We start from the raw sequence: 14,523 nt of genomic DNA, 5'->3' as shown, positions 1-14,523 counted from the left end.
CAATGTTTAACAGGGGTAAGTGAGGTAGTTTTACTCTTTGGGGAGTATTTTGCCTCACTATATCCTGCATGTATCTCTCCATTATAAAAGGAATTCTAAAGCCTATTACATTCTAAGTCGTATTCAGAAATGTTGTGGAAAGAAGTGCAAACCCGGCTGAGTTATTTTCAAGTTATAGGAGTGAGAATAGAAGCCTTGACCCAGCATCAGTATTTAAAGGTTAATTATAGTGAAATTCTGAAAAATCTGTGGAATTCCTCTTTAAAGTGTTGAGGCTGTTGGACTGTGCTTCAGTCCATGTAAACGTTTTACACCTTTATTTGTTTTAATACAATGTCAACAGTTTAAAGTTTCCCAAATTAAATCTGATTTTACTAGAAGACCAGAATCCTGCTTTACTGTAGCGTCTACCCTGCATTATCACACCATTGTACAGCTTCACAAATGAAATCTTCAAATGAAATCTTCATCAGTGTAATGTACAAAGCTAATTCAGCACCACTGCTACAGTGAGATTAAGAGGAGCTCCAGTGGTTCTTACCTCACAGGGTGGATGAGAAGCTGGTGGAATTACAGCTCTTTGGTACAGAGAGTGTAGAATCTGTAGTTGTTGAGTTCAGATTGTATGAAGTGTCCTGCTGTATCTCTGCTCTCTGTGGTGGGCTGGATTTAACTGTACTGTGTGACAAATCAGCTACCCACAACATGCTGACTACCAAAACACACACACACACACACACACACACACACACACACACACACACCACACACACACACACACTTCCACTTCCTCTCACATTCACCAAGCCTGAACGTGCAACACTATCAGCAACTTTTATTCCTCTAGTTCTATTCTTTATACTCTTAAAGGCCCATATCATGAAAAACTGACTTTCCTTTGCTTCTTTTGATAAAAGAGTTTGATACGGAGTATATATATATATATATATATATATAATATATATATAATATATATATATGCACAGCCTACAGCAGTGTAGCCCCTCTCATTTATGTGAAAGTTATAAGGAGCGGGCTGCTTTCTGAATTCTGTTTAACACAGGCAGGGCCGTGACTAGGATCAACATTTTTGTGAGGTACAGTTTGCAGAAATGTGACCTACTTCTCATAGTAAATAAAATAACTGCTGAACATGAGTGTTACACCGACCGAAGTTTCTCCTTTAGGTTTTTTTTTTTTGTTAACCAAATCATTGCTCCTGTTTACTCATCCATAACTGTTATGCACCTCTTCCTTTCATTTGTTCTTTCCCCATCACTCCATTCTTTATAAACTGCTATTACTGTTCCACAAACTGATTTGACTCCAGTTATCCTGCTTAGGTTTATTTAATTAATCATATAACTATTTATTTATATGTTTATTTTGAAAAAATAGCTGAAAATAAATATTGAAACCTACACTAAATCAAATGATAGTTTCAAATTGATTTGATTACATTTACCTCTCCTTCTCTCTCTGTCTCTCTCTCTCTCTCTCTCTCTCTCTCTCTCTCCTGCATCTGTCCTCACTGATTACAGTAAAACACATTAAACATACGTTTTAAAAGGCTGTCTATACCAAACAGCGGCTAACAGGAAAGGCAGCTACTCACACAGTTAATGAGATAAAATACAGCTGAATATACCTGCGGATTTCTTAATACTGTTAGCTACATGATGCTACACCATTAATATGCTGGTTAACAGTGCACTTTTAATCCTGGCTGTAGTATGTTACATGTAGGTACAGCTTTATTTTCTCATCTAATCACTAATATAGCCGAGTACGGAGCCTGTAGCCTAAACTGAGCAGCTACTGGAACTAAACTAAAGCATGCAGATTTAGCCAGCAACATCACAAGCAGTCGAAAGAAATAATGAAATGCAGGATTTTTACAGTCTTTAAGTGTTAATTGCGCTGATAAAGTAGCTGCATTTTTACCATAGCGATGTTATATGTTAGTCTATAGCATGTGTGCTGCGTATCTGAACATCTCAAGAAGTCACTCTGGTACTCAGGGCAGTGTAGCGTCTCATATAGATAAACAGAGTGGACAGTTAAGTCTATGGCCGAACCACAGCTGTTCTGAGGTCAGCTGAGAACCTCTAACTGCTCACTGGGTAGTTTCGTCCCTTTTTTCCACACTGAATCTTTTTTTTTGTGATCAATTTTTTTTTATTTGTTTCCTGTTAATCAAGCAGCATTTTATCACAACATTACAGAAGTGCAGGAAATAAAAAAAAAAACAACCCCCTTACCACCCCATCCCTCCCCGTCCCACTGGTCCATCCATCCCTATTTCCTGTACATACTATATACTATTTACTAAGTAAGATTTAGTGCAAAGGATGACATCTCAAAAATAAAATAAAAAAGAGAGAAAAAAGAATGTTAGCTTACAAGATGTACCTCATAGCCTTTGTTCCAATCTTTTTGTCACATCACAACAAATCTGTTTCCATGTCTCAAGAGTAGATGTTTTAACTTTATTAATCCTAGCTGTGGCCAATTCTAACATAACTATGTCATGCAGTTGAAATAGCCAATGTCGTACACTTAGATTATGTGGGTGAAGCCGCCTCTGTACAATAATTTTTTTAGCCGATGTTAAACCAGCGAGCCACATCTTCCTTTGTTTGCCTGTTAAGTATAAATTGGAGTCATCATTTAGCAATAATACAGCTGGATCCACGGGAATTTCTTGTCCAACCAGAGCAGATAATATGGTAGTAACCTTTATCCAGAAGTCATTAACATCCCCACATTCCCACACCATGTGCAAAAAAGTTCCCATTGGTTGTTGTGGACAATAGTTGCAGTAGGGATGTACTGCAGTTTTTGTAAGAAAGCATTTTCGTGGTGTCCAATATAACCTATGACAATATTTAAAATGGATCAGTTGATGATTGGGGTTCTTTGATGCATGAAATATATTTCACCATACTATGTTCCAATCAATTGAATTAACAGATAGTTCCTTTTCCCAAATAGACTGAATTGGGAGCTTCTTATACAACGTTTCAATAAGGTGAGAATATATAGTTGATACATGACCATGTGGTGGCGCATTAACGACCCAGCTATAAATTGGATGTGGCTTGAGGCCTGTTCCCCATGGAATTCCTTATGCTTTAAGGGCTGAACGTAACTGTAAATACAAAAAGAAGGAAGATCTTGGTATATTAAAGTTTGTTACTAAATTTTCAAAGCTTAACCTCCCCTCTGAATTAAATATATCATCAAGAGTTTTAATATTCTGTCTTCTCCATTGCTCCGATGTAAAAGGTTTGGTACCAGATTTTATATTCCTATTATGCCAAAGTGGGGTTTGTAAAGGATCTTGGTCACTATAACCAAGATACTTTTTCCACGGCTTTGAAATTTGTGATAGTGTTGGTCATAATGGGACCAAAGTTTAGCAAACAGAATTTTATGGACAATCCAGAAAACAATACATCTTGAAGTCTTTTTGGGGAATGGAGTTATAGAATAATGAATATTCATATGTGCTGGTAAAGTGACTCCATGTTTTAAAAAAAGCCATGGAAGTTTGAATTTTACATCTTGTCCTTTTTCCTCTGTGAGTTTACTGGTGGGTTGCAAAGCAGAAATACGATTATTACCTGACTTCAGAGGTTTCCCATTTGCTGATTACCCGAGTGTATGTAAATGTGTGGAACAAATAACTGACAAAATCTGATTTTGTGCAGTTATTATATTGCGTGTAGTTATCAAGTGTACTGTCATAACATCTGTACTGTCAGCTTTGTGCTTCTTTGCTGTAGTCATGACTAAATAAAGCCTTACATGAAGAATCCAGTAACAAAACGTGGAGCAGAGCAAGATGCCAACACTTTGGATCTTCACTGTACAGAAGAGTGTCAAACTCAACCACTAAAGGGTCCATATAAAAAAATCTCAACAATCTATGGAACAGAAAAAAAATGTTTTTATTTCATTTTTATTTACTGTTGTGCTAGAATCTGAACCGGACATTGTTTATTCAAAATATGCAAAAACCTCAGCAGTAAAATATAAGCACTTGTAGTAGACCTTGAAATACTAAAGGAATACTTGAAATGTTCCACGTTTAAATGTCCCCAAGAGCTCGGCCATTCAAACCCACCTATTTACTTGGACTAGACACCTGGCATCCTTTCTTTGAAATGCAGCTAGTGTGTGTCAGAGTGAACACTACGTTGCAGTGCATGCTGGGCACTGTAGTAGGCTAATATTCACAGTAAATTAAAATACTTTTACGGGCCAGTTAGGATTGTGTCGTGGGCCTGATCTGGCCCGTGGACCTTGTGTTTGACACATGGGGCATAGTAGATGGCATCCCCTGCGGCATGACTTCCACTCTACACACAGTGTATTTTTTACAACTAAACTTTCAGAATTTGAAGCAGTACTTTTAATAGCCATGGTTGCCAGGTACACTAAAAACCGCCAGCGTAAAAGTCTGCCTAAAAGCTGCCCACAGCTCGATGGAAACTAGCACAAAATATGAAGTGTCCATGCCATCAACTTCTACTTGCTGCTTGCTAGCTACAGTTCACTTCACCTTGAGTACATGCAGAAGCTGTGTTCTAAAATCTAAGCTGCGGTCCAGGTGGGCTGCAGTTCTCGATTGCTACATCATCAAAGAACATTCTGTTCAGAAGATCCTTTGAATACAGCTAAAAAATGCAGCCTGCATTCAGACAACTTCGTAAAGTTCAAGAGAAATGCCGACAGAAGAAAGAAAGTACTACACGTTGTTTAAAAAGGCCAGTTTTACATTTTATACATTTCACTTGTATTGTAAAATACACAGTAAGCGTTTCTATGTATATATTTGTACGTGTTATATGTCTGTTTAAGAGGCTTTATATTGGATGCAGGGTGTGAAATGCTCCTGCGTTAAGTGACTTGAACAGTGTTGAGCATGCAGGATAGCATTTGATTTCAAATTTCCTTTGTAAGAATGAAATTTTTTCCCCTCTTATAGGAGCCTGTCAAGTTGGAGCTGTATACCATTTTTTGTCATTTCATTTTGTCAAAAGAAAATAATACCTAAAATAAATAAGTATTTATTCAACAGATTTTTTTAAATAATTTGAATTACTCTTTTAGGGCAATTTAGGTTACACATGCCCTATGGCAGCTCTGTAACATTTTCAGTTAGCTCTTCTAAATTTATTCTGTTTGACCATAGAAAGCATAATCATTACTGAGTGACTTACAGTTTTAATTTGTGAAGAAGAAATCCAATAATAGCAACACACAGTAGAAGAAGTGCTGAGAGGATCAGATATGGCACTGTAGCCTGTTTACATTCTGCGAATAAAGTGTTATTACAGTTATTATAAGTAAAACTAGTAAGAGAGGAACTAATTTGACAGATGCTAAATGTAGCCCACCAATTAGCATCATGTTTAAGCAAAGCAGTGTTTCTAACCTGCAGGTGAGCAGTGATGAGTAGCCACAGAGTAGAACAGCTGAGAAGTGCTGCCCAGACTGTTGGCGCTGATACACTGTAGGGTGGGCGTGTCTGTAAGTGATTGATGGATGTAGATGAAACTCCTCAGGCCCGTGTGGCCCACAGACTCCTCCCTGACAGATGAGTTCTCAGAGGGTGGGACAGGTTGTCCAGCCAGACACCACTCCAGTTTAGGAACAGGACGTCCATGAACCTCACAGACACACACAATCCCACCTTCACTGCTGCTGTTACAGTGGAAGAAGAGAGATCTGAGGAGCATCTGAAAGAGAGAGAGTGAGAGGGAGAGAGAGAGAGAGAGATAAAGTTTCCCAGACTTGATCCCAGATTGTGAATTTTCCTCAATAATAAACGCACAGGGCCAGATGGAAATAGGAATGAGTGCAGTGCTATATATGTCTTGATGCAACTGCAATATACAATGTGCCTGAATTTAAAAACCCTGACACTCCAAGCCTTTTAACATATGAACATCTGATCTTGAGAGTTTAAACAGCGCTAAAGAGAACCGAGCAGAGCCGATGGCCACCGTCTGCACATTTAGCACTTATTGGTTTTCATCAGCGCAGTTTGGAGCAAAGCAGTAAATGGCAAGTAGCAACATGTAAGCATGTGAGATGTGACCCACCTGTCAATCACCAATTATTCTCTTATAACTATCATATAAGCAGAATGTGCATGTGTCTGTGTTTGTGTGTTATGCTACCATCTCTACACAAGGGGCCGGTGGGGCCTGGCCCCACCAGATGATCAATAATTCAGTATAACAACTTACATATATATTTCTTTTCTTCTGAACTAACGTTGTTGCACGTTTATTACACATGACAACGGCAGAGCTGTCCGATACAGTTCAAATATCTTCCTGTATCTGTTGTGAAAATGCCAGTAGGCTACCAACTTCTCCTAGCAGTCTTCGTTTGGTGAGCGTGGGGCCGGCCTGCCAGCGTTTATCTGACCAAGTGAGCAGTTAAAAAACACTCCGCGCATGTTTAACACGTTTTCGATAATTATCTGTGGGGCACGATCACGTTGGCCCCACGCTGAGAGCAACCAAGTAAAAATAACAAATTTCCATACGTCCAGATGTTTAGTAAACATTGTTTATTGTATGGGTGTTTCTACGCATCTAGGCATTTTTCCTCAAGGCAATATAATGAGTCAAGTCGAAAGGTATCCTGCCATTAGAGCAGAAATTAGAGATTAAATGTTTGGGACACACCAGCCAAAGGATTTCAACATCATTCAGTCTGGAATGGACAAAAACTGCTCCTTCAGCGTCACTGGTGAGTCATTCTGCATTATTACAAGATTCAATACAAGACTCTGCTTTCCTCCTCCTGACTCCATACCATGTTCTCCTCCTAATTCCAGCCTGGCATCTCCTCTTAACTCCAGCCTGGCTTCTCTTCCTAACTCCACCCTGCTTCACCTCCTCACTGTGGTCCAGCTTCATCTCCTAACTGTGGCCTAGCCTCTCCTTCTTACTCCACCCCAGCTTCTTCTCCTGACTCCATACCAAGTTTTCCTCCTAACTCCACCCTGGCTTCTCCTTCTGCCTCCACCTGGCTTCTCCGCCCTTCTCTGACCGAGCTTCACCTTCTGTCCCCAGCCCAAATTCTATTCCTAACTTCAGCCCAGCTTCTTCTCCAAACTCTGGCCCAAACCTCTTCCCCTGATTCCACCCAACTTCTCCTCCTTATTTCAGCCTGGCTTCTCCTCCCTGGCCTGTCTTCACCCTCTAACTCCACCCTGGCTTCTCCTCTTCATTCCAACCTGGCATTCCTCATACGTCTGGTCATTATCATAAATATTTAAAAGCATTTCAGCTTTGTACTCACACTGAATGTCCAGCTGCACAGATGAGTTTTGAGCTCCATGTTGGTTCTGAGCTCTACAGTAGTATAAACCACTGTGTGTATCATCAGTCTTGTTGATGGTGAGAGAGGGTCCGGTCTCTATCTGCTCTCCATTCTCTCTGTACCAGGTGTAGTTCACTGCTGGGTTTCCATCACTGCTGCAGCTCAGAGACCCTGAACTGCCCAACGTCACTGGACCAGACAGAGACACTGACACTGATGTGTTCTTAGAAGCATCTGAACATGAGGCTTTTTCACAATCCAGAAATTATTGCGTAAGATGTTCAGTTCATAAACCATCTTACACAGAACACGTAAAACAACCACATAAAAGCATTAATACACATAAACACATCAGGCCAGACTCTGAACACTCTAAACATTTTTTATGTAAAATAAAACTGCCACAACCTGAATAAACACCACAGAAAACACACTAATGAACAACTTACACATTTCACATTAAATACATAAAAAATACCATCAGTTACACACAGCTTTAAATAAACTAAAATTGTAAATCACACAAACCTCGAAATAGACAATAAAATACTGCAATTTTCTCAGCTAACTTCATCTTTCTGATGAGGAAAAATCACCTGCAGAAAAGAGAAACAGGCAAACGAGTATGTTAATTAGTTTCATAAATATTTTTCTCAGCTGTTAACATGAAACAGTTTTTAGTGGTAGAACCTTATCTCTACACCTTATGTGGAAACATTTAGTAGATTTTCTTATTGTCTTCTCCTCGTAGCTTTTAGCTGGAAAACAGAGTTTGTGAATAGTTCGTTAATCCCAGAATTGATTAATTCACTGTTCTACACTGCAAATGAAAGGCATTTAGCAAGAAGAAATATCTTAAATCTAGTCGCCATATCTAATATTTCTCATGTTGTGATTGTTGTAAACCTACTAAAAGACTTTAGCTTATTTGTAGACATTGTTAATTGTTGTAAGTAATTTTATCAAGTAAAATGTACTCACTGTACTGGCAGATTCAATGAATAAGATAAAATTGATCAAATTACTTAAACAAGTAAAGGATGCCTAGAAATAAGTTAAATAGGCTTATAATGAGATTACAATAATCTCAGCATGAGAAATATTAGATATATCCACTAGATTAAAATTCATTTAATTTGTTAAGATACCATTTTTCACAATGTATTAAATCTAGAGCGAGTGTGACATGAGCTTGAGTTTGATGTTTTTCAGTTCTCTCATTTTACACTATGTGACACTACGCTATGCAATCGGAGGTGTTTTTACTATCTCAGTAGTTTCTATTAAAGCCAACGACATTGGCTTGCATGACCAACAGCTTAGATATTTCTTCTCTTAGATTAATCTCACATGCGTCTCGTCTTATATTTTGGTAAAGATCTCAATAAAGTCACACATACTGTGCTCAGATTTGCCAACATAACATTTGCCAACATGTGCCATGAAGTCGATTCTGACTCCTGGCGAAAATATCCTCTGTCTGGGTCTTTAGGCATCTGAATGGCTTGTGCATGATTCTTCTGGTCATCTTGTAGCTGTTCATCCTCTTCATCTTGTACCTACATCTTCATCGACATCAAACTTCAAAGGCATCAATAATTTTGTCTCACTGGTTTACTGTCCAGCTTTAATATCCAAAATAAATAACAGAGAAGATCACAGTCTGGACATTTGGGTCTGTAAAGATCTTTTCAAGCTCCTTCATCTTTGTTCTACCGAGTGTCAATCTGCGTTGTGTTTCTTGACTGCTGCATGCTTTGTTGTTAAAAACTGATCCAAGTAGATAAAAGCTGTCCACCATTTCCACATCTTCTCCATCAATGGGAAAGTGAGCAGGCTCTCCTGTAGTCATATGTTTAGTACTCGTTATATTAAGATGAAATCTGGCTTCAGGTTTCCTAACCTTTTTCACAGTGCGACCCTTTTTTGGGGTTAAAATACTTCATGACCTCCTCTTTGCTAACTCACCTCCCTCCCCACACACATTAATATACACGTTAAAGAAATTACAGAAGAATAATCAAATAGTAATTCTACTCATGTACTGAGCCTGTATTCCTTAGCTAGCACTTCACCACAAATCACAAATCTGTAGCCTGACACTGAACATATACTTCAAATTCAGAGGTCAATTGAGACTCTCCCTCATAAATGAGCTCAATCATTAGAAACTGATAATTGACGTTAACCTGTCTACCATGGACTGTAAGGGGGAGCCATTCAGCAGAGCTTGAATGCACACCTCTAAATTATTTTCTCGGTGTTTGATAAGGTGCATGTCTTCTAGCAACACTCTCGCATCCCCCACCCTTCCCTTCCAAAGCCCAACCCCCAGGTTAAGAACATCTGGTGTAGTTTCTCATTAGAATGGTAAGATGCTCTTGTATCCCATTTTCCTGAGGCCATTCCATAATTTTATGTGGTTGACACAGTTGAAAGCTTTCCTGCAGTCAGTGAAACACATGTTGACTTCCTTCTTGAGCTCCTTGTCTTTTTCAATTATACAGTGTATATCAGCATTGATCTCTCTTGTTTCTCTGCCTTTCCTGAATCCTGCACATCACGCATATCCATCAGTTGTCTTTTAATGTAAGGCTCCAGTCTGCACTGAAAGATCTTGAGCATAATTTTACTGCCTTGTGATGCTCAAGGAATTGTGTGATAGTGAGACTCTTTCTTGTTTCCTTTCTTTCGTATTTGGATATAAACTGACCTCTTCTAATCTGATGGTCATTGAGCTGTTTTCCAGATTTGTTGGCATAATTTGGGCAGCGCTTTGACTGAATTTGAATATTTTCATTGCAGCACTTTGAATTCCTGTAGCTTTCTTCTTAGGTAATAATTTCAGGGCTTGTCTGGCTTCATCTCCTAGCACTGAAGGTTCTTCTGTGTAGCCGACATCAACTAAAGCGTCTTGGCATTTCACGTCTTTTTTGTAGAAGTGTTCTGTGTATTCCTTCCATCTTTATTTGATGTTTGTTATAATTTGTCCTTGACCTTGTTTTTCTACATTTGTTCCCATTTTCAGTATCTTTAACAAATGTTGTAGAAAATCAGTATCATATCTGTTTTGGCTACCTAGTGGATTTACACTGAAATTAAACTAAAATAGTGAAGGTATTCATCCACTTGATTTCATTAATTACATCAAAATATATGTGGGTGTAACGGTTTCACAGAATTCAGACTCTCGCGGATAAAGAAAGAGAAGTACGCTTTAATGTGGAAGTCAGAATCCAAAGCCGTCGTCAAAAAACAGGCAAAAAGGTCAAAACACATAGAACAGATATCCGGGGCAATCAATCCAAAGGGCAAACCCAAAAAACAGAGTCGAAAAGAACGGGTAATACAGGTCATGCACAAAATCAGGATCATAGACAGAATGCTCAGTAGTTTACAAAATGAAACAATACCTTGCAAATAACTAACGCTAAAGCCCGGGCTTATAAGCTAAACTGAGGAATTCACATGATCAAAACACACAGGTGTAACACATCAGAATCTGGGCGATCGAGAACGCTGATAGGAGCGTATGGGGAGATCAGCAGTCAGCTGATCTCCCTGTGTATTCTGGGAGATGTTTGTGTGTGTATTGGGGTTTGTAGGAAGCGTCAAAGTCATGTGATCTCCCAGAGGATTCTGGGAGATCGAGTCTGTTTCTTTCGCTTTGCTTGTGACATTCGTGACAGTGAGTTGCATAGTCAAATCATTTTAAAAGGGAATTCCACTGATTTTAAGATTTCTACATAATTCACTCATGATTAGACGTAAACAAATCTTTCAGAGTGGTTTGATGTGCAACACAGTATTGTAGAGAAACTTGATTTCTTTGCAGTGGTAGTTATGGGAACCAGGGGTCACAGTGTCTAATACAAGTACAGCCATTTTATTTACTCTCTTTTACTCTCATTTTATTTACTTACTCTCAGGCAGGGCCAGTAACTAGGATCAAAATTTCAGGTCGATTTTGAAGAAATGTGACCTACGTCTCCCAGTAAATAAAATAACTGCCAAATATGAATATTACCCCAACCTAACTTTCTCCTTTAGGTTTTTTTTTTTTAACTAAATCATTAGTCCTGTTTACTCATCCATAACTGTTACGCACTTTTTCTTTCATTTGTTCTTTCCCCATCGCTCCATTCTATAAACTGCTATTACTGTTCCACAAACTGATTTGACTCCAGTTATCCTGCTTAGGTTTATTTAATTAATTATATAACTATTTATTTATGTTTATTAAAAATCAAATGATATTAAATAATAGTTTCATATTGATTTTTATTTCATTTACCTCTCTCTCTCTCTCTCTCTCTCCCTCTCTCTCTCCTTCTCTCTCTCTCACACACACACACCACACATCGCTGTCCTCATTGATTAAAAGCACACATCAAACAAAAGGCTGTCTGCATCAAACCCCAGCTAAGGGGAAAGGCAGCTACTCATACAGTTAATGAGTCAAAATACGGCCTAATGTACTGTTAGCTACATGATACTATACCATCAGTATGCTGGTTAACAGTGAACTTGGTTGGCTGTAGTATGTTACGTGTAGGTAACAAAATACGGCTTTAACTTCTCATCTGATCACTAATATTGCCAACTATGGAGCCTGTAGCCTAAACTGAGCAGCTACTAAAGCTAGACTAAAGCATGCTGATTTAGCCAGCAACATTACGAGCAGTCCAAACAAAAACAGGGTTTGCATTTAATGTGTTAATTGTGCTTATTAACTCTTAGCTAGCTACATTTTTACCATAGTGATGTTATATGTTAGCCTATAGCATGTGTGCTCAATACCTGAACATCTCAAGAAGTCAAAGTTACTCTGGTACTCAGGGCAGTGTAGCGTCTTGTAGAGAGATGAACACAGCGGGCAGTTAAGCCTATGGCTGAACCACAGCTGTTCTGAGGTCAGCAGAGAATCAGTCACAGCTCATTGGGTCGTTTTGTCATAAAAGAAACCTTATAGGTCCTTTTCCTTATAGTCACGAAAATTATGGCCGCTAATAACGTAGTGAAGATAGCAGCGGTTGCTAAGCTGTTATTGCAGGGCTGAGGAAAAACTTGGGGGATTTTGATTGTCCATAATACAGTCACAGAAAACAAATCAAATTTCATTACCATGAAAAATGCGGCATAATAAATTTTCTGTCTCCATTTGGGTACGTTTGGGACACTGTGGCTGCGGCCCTGAGTAGACTATCACGTTATCATAATGGCGATGTTTCTACATTTAATCTCATTAATAAAGAAAAGTGAAAAAAAAGACCTTCTGAAACTACCGAGGCGTCCTCATAGTTAGTTACGGCCAAATCTCCAGCTTTGCAAAGAAAAAATGAAAACACATAGTTAATTATCAGTCTAAATGCATATTTTTTTCTGAAGCATTTAGCACTATATAGCATCACCAAACAATGTATGCAATGTGTACTATGTGGCTCAAGCTTTACATCATGCCAGGACAAAAAATACAGTATGATTTATTGAAAAAAATGCATCTAGCTAAATCAGATCCACACTTGTTTCCCTCTGCATGTTGTGACAACGTACTGTTTTGGTGCCCGCAACGTTGTCTGCTTGATGCTCTCCAAGTTATCACAGCATTGAAATGCAATTCCTCAGAAAGTTGTGACAATGTTGTCTGACAACTTTCTAGGAGGTTGTGACAACCTTGTTCAGACAACGTAACTGGCACCACCTTTTGACAACATTGTAACAACATTGTAAGAAAGTAGACGACGTTGTGAGAACATTGTTGTGCTGGGTCATATAACATATGATTTTGAAACCTCCATGAATGAGCAGTTGTGCCTCAGCTGCAAAGCACACTTTTTCATGCTAATCGCAAGCATCAAAACAGATCTTCTGAAGAGTCCCAAATAACCAAACTGCTGCGTACTGACTGGCAAAACTGTATCTATCTATATTTTGTGAATTTTGGCTGCACAATGAGGCATCAAATGCACATTTTGCACAGCATCCCAACATTTTTTGGAAATGGGGTTGTATATTTTTGCTGTATTAACTACAGAAAGAGTGCATCGTTTATAATTTGTCACTACTAAAACCTTTTGAAATGATAATGTTACATGATTATAAAAATTAGACATTATAATCATATGAGTACATTTCTCTAGAGATTATACTCAACCTAATTCCAGTTCCTAATTAAGTAAACTCAGAGCGCCCCCTAGTGAAGTATTGCACATAGTCAGACCCACCTTTCTCTCAATAACACTCATTGCTGAAACACTCATATCATAAGATGGGTCATTGTTTTACATGATTGTAGAGGTGGGCTATAGGGCAAAAACAATAAAGCACATTTTCACAATGTCATAATATTTTATTTTTCTTATGTCTGAAATGCTAGAACAGACAAAAAAGAGCCAGTAGCACCACTTTTTTAAAATACCATCAAAAACTTTGAGCACTAAAAATTTTTATTGAAGGTTGTACATGCTGTGCTGCACTGAACCCAGTAAACAGGACTCTTTGTAATGAAACAGTCAGTTGGTCAGCGTTTCTTCAAACTTCCTTCTAACTTTCTTCTACTTGAGGAAGATGCAGTGGGTGTAAAACCTCATTATTGATGTTTAAGATCTACAGTTTTTGATCTTTACTGAGAGCCTTAATGGAAAAATCACTGAGATTTGGCACAGATTTATTCTCCATTAAGTCACTGTGTGACATCATTACTGGTCATATAAACAATGTCAAGTAAACATGTAGAAAGATTTTAAATTCAAAAAAAGAATTTGAATGACTTTTTTTTTTTTGACTCGTCACCAAGAATATGTGGTTTTATTGCACTTTGAAAATAATATGAAGCAACAAATATAATAAAAACAAAAAAAATAAAGCGACATGTTTAACATTAGCATTATTAACATTCACAGTGGTCACTCATGTTTGAGGCCGTCATCCAACCTCCCTCTGTTTTAAGAAACCACATTGGCATGAAGCTCAGGAGAAGCTACACAGAAACACTGAAAATGATTAATGAGACTGACTATACACCACATTTTAAATCAGAGAAATTACACAGAGAAGCTCTTTCAAATTCTCAGGAATAATAATGCTAAACACAGCTAATTGTAAATCCTCATCTTTACAGTATTTACATCTTTACATTTACAGTTATTAAACTGAAATGGTTGCAGAGATACTACA

The sequence above is a fragment of the Colossoma macropomum genome, unplaced genomic scaffold (assembly GCF_904425465.1).
Source record: "Colossoma macropomum unplaced genomic scaffold, Colossoma_macropomum, whole genome shotgun sequence".
In the NCBI taxonomy this organism is placed as follows: domain Eukaryota; kingdom Metazoa; phylum Chordata; class Actinopteri; order Characiformes; family Serrasalmidae; genus Colossoma; species Colossoma macropomum.
This window is presented reverse-complemented; position numbering follows the sequence as displayed.